Source organism: Poecilia reticulata, chromosome 8 (genome assembly GCF_904066995.2).
Source record: "Poecilia reticulata chromosome 8, P_reticulata-male-v2, whole genome shotgun sequence".
NCBI classification, from domain to species: domain Eukaryota; kingdom Metazoa; phylum Chordata; class Actinopteri; order Cyprinodontiformes; family Poeciliidae; genus Poecilia; species Poecilia reticulata.
The window spans coordinates 10,038,015-10,045,669 of NC_088837.1; the positions used below are offsets into that span (position 1 = coordinate 10,038,015).

At 37.9% G+C, this 7,655-nt stretch overlaps 1 long non-coding RNA gene across 3 annotated transcripts in view; it reads right to left on the reverse strand.

The window, feature by feature from the left end:
* The window catches only part of LOC103469136 (uncharacterized), a 68,138-nt gene that overhangs the window by 31,005 nt on the left and 29,478 nt on the right, over nucleotides 1-7,655 (reverse strand). The gene's annotated exons all lie outside the window — the stretch shown is intronic.

Genomic DNA, 7,655 nt, shown 5'->3' on the forward strand with positions numbered 1-7,655 from the left:
TATTTTTTTTATGCTGCTTAGTGTTCCTAGGCAGCTCATTTGAATTCAGTCTCACGCAGTCCCCTGTGATCTGGCACTGGGCCAGACAGTCGACTGATTTACATAAAACTTTAATTTCCATAAACTTATCAGATGCTTCCAGCTAACACTTAATTGAATTTCCTTGTTATGTTTTTTTTTTTTTTTCCACTTTCTCTATTTGCAACAATTGTGTCATGTATCCACTCATCCTAACATTATTTAAAATCGGGTAACTCAGACTTTCTAACCACCCACTTGAACAAGATCCTTCTCTAAGGCAGATATCACAGGAGATAAAGAAATAAAACGAACACATCAACTCTTTCTTTTAATATTACACAAACTTGTCGCGTAAATGTGTTTATGCCTCATTACAAATAAACCATTTTGTTATTTTGGTGAAATTTTATGACTGATCAACACACAAGAAGTTGTTTCTGAAAGCCTGAGAGAGAACAAGTTATAGTTTTCTAAACATTACATTCTTTTGTATTCAACCCTCTTTATTCTGTTACCACTTAACATACATTGTATAAAACTAACTTTACGGGAGACATAATGTAAAACGTGATGTAAAACATGTATCATTTTCCTTCCACCTTATATTGGTGTATTACAATATAAAACCTAACAAAAAATAAATGGTTGCTAAGTGACAAACTAGAAAAAGTCCAAGCAGTAGGAATACTTTTGCAAGGCTCCGTATGCCCGAATATTTTTCACTGTGGCGCAGTCACGGTTTACCGGATACACGTTTATGAAGGAATGCGTGCAGACCTGCCTTGTTCACGTCAAGCGTTGAGTCATTTCATTATAGCTGAACTCCGTGAATAGCTGTTGCGGTTCTGCATGCAGGCTAAGCTTCGGTACAGTTATGCCTCGAGGAAAACATCATCATAATTAGCAATGTTTATAATAGTCATTCTAGTTTGTGTTAACATGGAAACACTAATTAGGGAGCGCTAAGGTGTCGGGAGACAAAATTCTTTTAGCCATGCAGATTCTGTTGCAATCAAGAAATTAAAATGACAAATTGACCGAGTGGTGAACTTTGGAAAGAAGGGGAGGTTCTTATTACTGGTTTGGATGACTTTACTAACTTTGTTTCTTTTTGGTTATATTTTAGTTGGTGATATTTTCGTTGCTTCATAGGAAAATCTAAGGTTATGTCTTCAGAGAATTTGTGAAAGCTTGAATAATATTATGCCCATTTTGTATTTAACTGTTGCATAATTACATTATTCATCCTGGTAGTAGAGTATTTTTGAAGAAATATGAGGATAAGCATGTCAAAAATCACTCAAAAGAAGTTTGTCTTCACAATTTGACATCTTTAAATTGGTCTCTGTCTCTTTAAGGAGCATCCTAGCCTTTCTGACACGCCGCCTTCATCACATTATCACACCAAAGCTACTCCGTGATGCCATTTTCAGCCATTCTTGCGAGTGTTGCACTGAAAAGTAGTTCGCACGAGAAGCTAATCTGGTGGAGCAGAGCGAGGAAGGCACCTAAGAGGGGTGCAGTTTGTATTTTTATCATCAAAGTCTCTTTCTTTGACATTTTGATGATCTAAAAATATGCAAATGTGAAAAAAGGTAAAAAAATTTTAAAAAACTTTAAAGGGTAAATCATTTTTTGACAGAACTGTATAGACTTACAAACAAAACTGCATAGGGTCCTTGAGCTATCAGTCATGTAAAAATCTCGGAAAATCTCCACCGGCCCCTGCCTGTCAATATTTAAACACGTCTAATTATCTGAACTTTGTTTCCTCAAAAAAAAAAAAAAAAAAAAAACCCTTGAAAATCCAATCTGCAAAGTCTCGCTGCCGTCCTGCATTAGCATTCCTCATAAGCTACTAACTGAGTAAACTTTCCCACCACAATGGGGAAAGTGAGTGTGTGGTGGAGCAAATTAAAATCAGTATTGAATAATACGGCTGTCGAGAATGCTAGATCTCTTAATTCTCTGCTGAGCGCAGCAGGCAGAAAGAACCCCCCACTGAAAACACGTTGCTGAAATATTCTCAGGCTCTTTGTTTCACATATAACCTTCAGATTAAACACGGATGGAAACATGATGATGTTTTCTGTTTTCTCAACTTCAGCATTGGGATTTGTCAACACAGGATTTGTTAATTAATTTATTTTTTTTGACAAAACATTAAAAAAAGTAACAATGAAGGTTGTACTTTGCTAAATAACTCACCCTACGGGCGACCTCTGAACGGACGCTGCAGCTGACCGACGGTTGCACTTAAAAGCACAAAAAGGGTCAAAACCAAGTTCAAGCCGAAAATCACTTGTAAACTACTTATCTGTCTAGTAGTTTCCCTCCATCCATCAGACGTTGTAGGGTAAATGGGATTATTCCAACTACATTTGATAATGGAAATGAAAATCCAGTCGGCCAGAAGGCTGCGGAGTCTCGCTGTAGTGTACAGGCTCATTGAAACTTAAGCTGTGTTTCATTTGCTTCCTTCTGACAAACTTGACCTTCCCACTAATTGAAAAGGAGAGCTCTGGATTAGTGCACTAAATTATCTATGCAGGCTCGATGCACTGGAGCAGAAACCGTGCGCCACAGTTTAAACGCAATACGTACAACGACGGCAACAAGTTGACGTGTGAGCCTCCTCTGAGGTCCAGGCGGTTCAACTAATCTCACGTCGCCAAGGCAGGAATTAACTTTCTGACTCGACGCGCGTCGGGCTTTATTAACAAGTTCACAAACAAATAGATATGGTCACATCTGTTTTGTTGCTGATGCTTCAAGGCATTCCTCATGCCTTCCAACATTTTTCATTTTTCCCCAACCAGAAACGTCATCAATCAGCCTCTGGTTTTGGGCATTTTGTCTGGTGGACTACTCTGCAAAGGACTGCTGGAATTCTCTATAACTTGTTTTGATTTAATCTTTCTCAAAAGAAAAAGGAAAAGAAAAAAAAAATCAAACCTGGTTTTATTTCCGTGGTATTTTCTCAGCTCGCTGACCTCCACGGTTGACATTTCCATAGCTCTCTCTCTCTCTAAGTGGGTGCCGAGCTGCGCGGGCCACAGTGGGCCCTGGCCTCTTTAAATGTTACTGTGGGAACACACTCATTTATCCACTTGCTTGTTCGGACAGAATACCGAGTTTCGCCAGCGTGTTGTGTGCCTTGGGTAATAATCCAAAACATACTGCTCGGAAATATGCTTGTTAGATCAATCTGAAAAAAAAACCCCAACTATTTTGGTTCTATTACGTGTGAAATGAAAACTAGAGAATAATCTCTCTGAAGGCCGAAGTTTTTAAGACGGGTTAAATTAATAGATTCTCTTTCATTTCCTGCAAATCCAGCTCTTCCAATCAGAAGTTTTTAAGTCCTGGACTTGCCTTCTGGAGGAGATGTTTTAACTAAGCCGAAATTCATGACTCGGAAACTTTGATCCAAATGCAAACCTATGTGCAGGGCAGGCCCATCTCTGTACATCTACATAGGGCCATGCAGTTCATTTCATATGATTACATATTTATTACAGAACAAACATTGTAGAAACTGTAGAAAAGATTTTTCTAATCTTTGTTTACAGCTTGTGAAGCCAGTCTCAGAATATCTGAAAATTCCACAAGACCAATAAAAAGTACTTTGGACACAGAAATGTGATTTTTATGATCAGCAGAATCGGGGAAGGCTGTTGACTGTCATTGACGATTTCCTAATAGCAGATGAGCCACAAAAGGTCACTGCTAAAGATCACCATAGCACTGGAAAGGTGGGAATGTGGGCTGTAGTCACTCCTGAACCAGATGTTTCAGAAACATCTTCCCTGTGCTAAGAAGAAAAAGGACTGGACTCTGTGATCCCAACTCGACACAATTGAATGAAATGGCTAAACTGCCTCGCTAGCATCCAATCAAGCTCTACAGAGCTTATTGAAAGACGCCTATGCTAACCACTGTTCAGACCATTTAGAAAAAAATAAATAAAAAAATGAGTCAATCATATTCTAATTCATTGAGAGGCACGTTACGACGTCTTATTCTTCGAGTGACATGGAAAAACCTTATTCCTGTCCATTACAGGTATTCCGTGTACGCATGTTGGTCCTTAGTACTTGGATAACTGTGTTTTCTCCATCAGACAGTGAAGAGTGTCGTTTGAGGCATGTCTCTTTGGTCCTCTTGCCTGTCAAGCCTTACCACCCCTCAATGAACAGGTTTGCCTTGCTGGAAGGCAGTGTTGTTGGCAGTATTCCCAGTGAGGTAGCCATGGCCTGAATATAGAATAGTCTAACGGGGAGTACAGAAAAACAGAAGACTGCAGAGTATTAAGGAAAGAAGATTTGGATTTTCACTAGCTTGGATGCCAACTTGATTGTCAGTCCCTCCTTTTTTTTTTCCCCAAACATTCAGACTTTGCTGAAGAGTGATTGTGTTCAAGTGGGATACAACTTGTCCTAAGCCAGGCCATCATATTATTCTGTGTTTTTTTTATTTTTTATGTCCCACTGCATCAGAGAGTATACTAGTGCATAATGTAATGCTTTTTCATTCACCATGACAAGCTGAAATAATTTATCGCCAATTCATTTTTAACCGCAGACTTACTTCACGATCAGACAGCATTGCTTTTGCCTGCAGGACTATCAATCGATAAGCTTGCCTGACCCAACACGACCCCTGCTAGGCTCCTATTTTTTCATTGCTTATGTTTGTATTTTGTAATGTTAAACTGGATGTTTTACGTCTGAAGTTAGAGCAATTTTAAATGAGGAAAAAAATAAGAAGAATTCAGATTCATTTATTAAAATAAGCCTCTCCTAATTAGGTCTGAGGAGTTCAGATACATCTCTGAACATTTTTTTTTTTTTATTTTACATCAGTGAGCAAATCTGGCATGATTTTGTTTTGAGCCTATTTGGCACTGGATACATAACAGCTGACTACCAAACATGAAAAGGTCAAGACAACTTTATATCCTCCTTGTATGTTAATACAACACTAAATATTTAAATATCCCATGAAGAGAAAGAAACAATAAAAGCTCATTTAAAGCATACAGATAGAAGCCATGTGACAGGAGCAAACCTGCAATATTCGTTGCTGAGAACTGTGACTTCTAAACCACAAGGCAATCCCAATCTAAGAAAATAAGATTTGAAATTGTGCAACACGGAACCCAACAATCAAAACTATTTTTTCCCAATACGTTATTCAGGATCCAGCGATCAGTTGTATTGAACGCAGCAACCAGATCCAGGAAATTAAAAACCTATGCCAATGTACTCTCAAAAATGTATACATTTTTGAAATTACTTATTATTAAGGCATTTAGTTTAAGCTTGTTCAAACGATATTTGATCCCTGGACCCTTTGATAAATTACCTGAGTATTTACTGTGAGGTGTATTTGAAGTGTAATACAAGTATGAGGGCCGTTTCTTTTTTTAAATGCAGAGGTGGGGACTCGAGTCACATGACTTGGACTCGAGTCAGACTCGAGTCCTTAAAATCACAACTTCAGACTTGATTTGAAAAAATGCTCAAAGACTCGGACTTGACTTTGACTTTCATGCCATTGACTTAGGACTTGACTCGACTTGAAGCTGTTTACTTGAAAAGACTTGATATTTTTTACTCAAAGTCTTAAAATTTAAAACATTATTTATAAAGTGGCGTCATTAATTAATTTCACTCATTCCGTATCAATATGCGCAGACCATCCCTCTGTTTGTCCTCTCTCTTTAAGTATGTATGTGTGCGTAGCTGCAGCTCAACCAATCAAATTAACAGGATTTGGACATTTAAAAAAAACGCGGCGACGCTACAGAGCTCAGGGAACGAAAGACGAAATAACCGCTCGAATATGCTTCCGCGAGTAATTTCTTTTGGCTACGTAGGTTATGAACTTTCGAATAAAAAAACGAACTGCAACTTGTAAAACATGCAAGAAGAGAATATCGGTTGGAGATGCCACGACGTCCAACTTTGTCCGGCATTTGAAGCTTCACAAAGATGGTAGGTGGCCCTTTTCTTTTGCTGTAAGATAGTTGACTTTAGCTAACTTCGTGTTAGCATGTGTACTCCGGGTTAAATTGGTGATGATTTACCATAAATCCGGTCCTTCAAATGCCTCCACAAATAATGTGCACCGTGTTTATTAGCTCAGGAAGCCGGTGGATAGTGAGCGGGGCTCCGGAACAGAAAGCAGATTCTGGACCTGAACTCAGGGAACAGAGTCTCTCTGTCCCATCATGATGATGAGCCGGTCTAGTATCATCTAAGGATGGTTGGTGTATTTGAAGACATCTACGTTGGGAAATTATATTGACAATATATTGTTTACTGCAGTCAGTGCATTAAGTCAACTGTTTTTGACTTAATGCACTGACCGGCGTGACTGTCACATGTCGCACAGAACCCATTTCCAAGTAGTAAAGCTTTGCTGGAAAAACAAATAAAAAAAAAATCCCGTTTTTTTTTTTTTGCCATCTTTCAAAAATTTCTGTAAAAATAAAAATTGTACAATCTCACTGACCCTGAATATAACACTAAGTGGGATAGTTAACTGAGTAAGACATAAAATAATGAGCTCATTATTTAGTGTTTAGTGATTCTGACCAGCTTGATTCACACATGTTTTTATCAATATTGAGATGTGAAATTGGCTGTAGATTTAACCCACTTGGCCTGACAGATATTTATTTTACCATCACATCCAAATTCAAAACCACTCCACTTTATTTGCAGTGATTTTAATTTTTTCATGTGGTTTATTTGTTAAAACAGACCAAATAACAGTGACTGTCCCAAATAAATGTTGTGTTTAGAATATCTGGCCCATATTTACGGAGGACTAAAACTAACATACTTAGAAATAAAAGCAGAAAAATAAATGTACCAGACCTTCCTGAGTTTACTTGTGATAACTTCATACTTATTTCATTTTTTGAAAACTTTTTTTATTGAATATCAAGTTTAACAGAACTGCGCAATGAAGAGGTCCAATTTAAAAATGTTTTTTATACTTTGTGTTCAGCTGCAGATGTTCTATCATTCGAGATAAAAACAGATTTTAAAAAGAACAAATGGTCCATTATTTGAATTTTATGTATAACTGCAAATTATAAAAAAAATAAAATACAAACGACTCGAAATGACTTGAAATTAAAGGTTCTTGACTTGAGACTTGACTTGACTCGAACTTGAGGACAGAGACTTGAGACTTACTTGAGACTTGCAACACAGTGACTTGGTCACACCTCTGATTAAATGTATAGGAACCCCATCATGGCACCGGATTGTAGATGTTGGGTTGTGGACAGTTTCTGTCTTAGATACTTAACTGCAGTAGATTTTGGAAGTAGAGGAGATGTGACCGATATTTCCAGAGGTCGGGCACATGCTTCTTGTCTCTTTCTCAGAGTTTTAAAAAATAAGAGTTGAGGCGAGACTGGTGGGAAGGGTCAGGCTGCAGCTGGAAATTATCATTATTTTATTGTTCTTTTTTTTTCCCACCTACAAGTTTAGTGTATTGGATTTACTTTTAGTGTACTTTCGAAACAAGATGCAGAAAATAATTTTTGTGGTTCTGCCTTAGAGTGGTAAAACGGCTCCGATGGGCATCTGGGAATATGAGTCTTGACAGGTTTG